This window comes from Notechis scutatus, chromosome 2 (genome assembly GCF_049901735.1).
Source record: "Notechis scutatus isolate UNSWTSFEM ecotype Mainland chromosome 2, rNotScu1.2, whole genome shotgun sequence".
Lineage (NCBI taxonomy): Eukaryota > Metazoa > Chordata > Lepidosauria > Squamata > Elapidae > Notechis > Notechis scutatus.
Window position 1 is genome coordinate 172,123,629 of NC_142010.1, and position 2,979 is coordinate 172,126,607.

Below are 2,979 nucleotides of genomic sequence, written 5' to 3' on the forward strand. Positions count from 1 at the left end.
ATTAAAAAAAATATGTGGCTAGATCAATTATTGGAATAGGAAATGGACAGCAGGTCCTTGAAACCTTGTTAAGATTTCAAATGAATGGCAAAGCAAATACATAGACAGCAGCATCATAGGTATTTGGTCCACTTGAACATTGAATGTTGGGACACACACTCTTCCTTCCCCCCAACCCCGAAATCTCTTTTAGGGTAAGCAATTAAACAATCTTCCCACAGCATCTAAACTATGATTCCTGTATTCCTGCCTCTTTTGTTTGGAGGTTAGGCTGGGATAGAGGGAGAAATGTCTGTGTGCTTGACTCCCTGTCTTTTCTTTTTCAATTAGAAATCTTCCTGTACAGTTGTTTCGTTTTAACATGAGTGTGTATAATTTTGGATGTCCAGTCAGTAGTAATGTTCCAAAACTACACTTTGTGAGAACTGGCATATTATCCAGGCTCTGAAAACATTATTCTTAAATTTTGTAACTAGTTATTATATTTACAGAGTAAATATTTACAGCTTTTGACACTTATCAAAAGTAAACCTAAGGCCTAATGAATTTACAGAATAAGAAGGAAATTCTTGGTATGCCAGATTTTTTTAAAGGAGCAGGGTGATGCAAAGAAGATTTGTGGTGCTTAAACTGCATGTAAGTGCAAACCAGTGATTATGAATCAGAGTTTTATGTATGTATGGGTTATTAATTCTGCACTAAGAAAAAATATATACATAAAATGCAAAAATCCCCTTAGTCCAGCTGCCAGAATTTGATTTCTGTTTATCTTTTATGCAGGATAAGGTTGCATAAAAGTGACTCCAGATATTAAAAATAAGTATTTTGGGGGGAAAAGTGTAGCTCCTGTGTTTTAGCATGTTCCCGTGAAACTGTGACTTACCCATGATGAAAGGTTCTTTGACTAGTCAGGAAAGTTTGAGAAAGTGAACTTCTGTAAGTGCATGCACAAGCATAGTGCATCCTTTGAGTGCATAAGTTTCAGGTTGCACTGTTGAATTCTTAGTTTAAAAAAAAATCAAATTATTTGATGAAGGAAATTGCTTCCTTTGATGTCCTTGAGAATTGCTGTGATTTGGAGCAGTAGATAGCGTACATCTAAGACAGATGAATCTGAACGGATCCAAATTTATATCGTCTTGATTTGTCAGCTTACATTTACCTTTAGAGCTCTTTTTTTAGTGCAAGATTCATACAATAAGAAACAGGGTTTCTTTAGATTTTTTGTTCAAAAAGAGCAATGGTTTTCTGAAATGGAGTGCCTTTTTGCTAATGTCAATCTTAGTACAGTTCCATTGACTTTAAATTACACTAAAACACTTTTTAAATTGCTGGTAAATCTCAAAATTCAATTAGTTGGCTATGTATTTGTGGATATGAATATACTTAAAAAAACAAAACAGGCTGTATTTGGAATGAAGTAATGGCTGCCTAGATGACACTAACTTAAAGTACAATCATGGTAATAGAGTCTTCACTATTACTACCAGTAGCAAGAGTTGCTTGGCAAGTGGGGAACTATATAATGGAATGAATGAATGAATCATCAGTATGAATGAATCAATACATTATGGTATCAAAAATTATGTTTCAAGCTTTATGTAATTTTCTTCCAGATAATATTTCAGTAAGCTGGATTCTTAAAAATATTTTTGTTTAGTCAGTTTATTTTGATAATGCAAAAGCTTCTGGCATGGTAAATTTTTAACCTATTTATTAATTAAACTTCTGAAATATTTTACAGTATAACTATAAACTCTTGTCACACACCAAAAATTGACCGAGTAGTAAGATTCTGCAACATGTAGAAAAGTATACATATGGAACAAATACTTTGCATGTAGCCTGAGAGATTAAATCTCTGCAATCTCCCTGTGATAAATTGAGTGGGCAATAAATAAAGAGAAATAAAAGGAAGAAAAAAAGATGTTGTCTGACATCAGATGTGAATGACTTCTGCCTTAATGAAGGAGATGGCATGAATTAGATGTAAAAAAAAAAAAAAACCTCACCTTGAACTGGATAGCTAATGGATTGACTTGATACAAGGCTTTTTCAATCATTCCTATGGCTTTTGCAAGCTAAGTACCAAAACACTAATTCCAGTCACTGAAAAGCAGCCCCCACTCCAACTCCAATACCAGTTTCAAGCATATTTTTTGCAACCATAAGAACTAGAACATTTTCTTTAAAAAAAAAACCCAAGATGTTGGGATTCCCAGGAAGCATTTTGCACTTTCCCCAATCCCTATAGAATTCTAACATGCAGCCATGAAGATGATTTGGTGTTTGGATCACCCCAATCTAACTCTTCCTAAAGCTTTAAAAATCTTCAGTAGAAATGCAGAGAGTAATTGAACGTGGCTTGTATTTTTTGGTAGAGCTGAATTTATTGTATTGCAATCATCAATGTAAATTATATATTGCATTGCATTTTTTTAAAACATCCTACCTCATATCATGCTTTTCTTTTCTTTTTAAAAAAAAAGGTATGCTTATTTTAAAATCAGCATACAGTAATTCCTTTTCAAAATGCAGAAAGCCAGCAGTGCAAAGAGATTATCTTTATCTAAGAATGACCCCTTGAAGCAAAGCAAGGCTGTTCAATATTCTGCATTTAGTACTAGAACACTGCTGTTTTCCCCCAATTCTAAATCCTCCAGATATGTTGGATTACAACCCCTATAATCCAGTCTCCATGAACTTCGTCTAATCACTGCTTTAATTACTTCTAGACGTTGATTTAGTGCTTCAAAACTTTAATAAAATTATATACTATACTGAACTTAATCTTAGTTTCAGAAATGTCCCGTGATTCACTGATCTTTCTGTCTCGTAGTTATCATCCTTAAATTAGATAGTATGGCCATGTGGCTTTTTAAAATGAAACATTTTTCAGTGGGCATGTTTCGAGCTTAGTTATTATTTTGGCTTAATGGAAATTAACATTTGACTTTGTAAAATTCTAGGGGGAAAGTT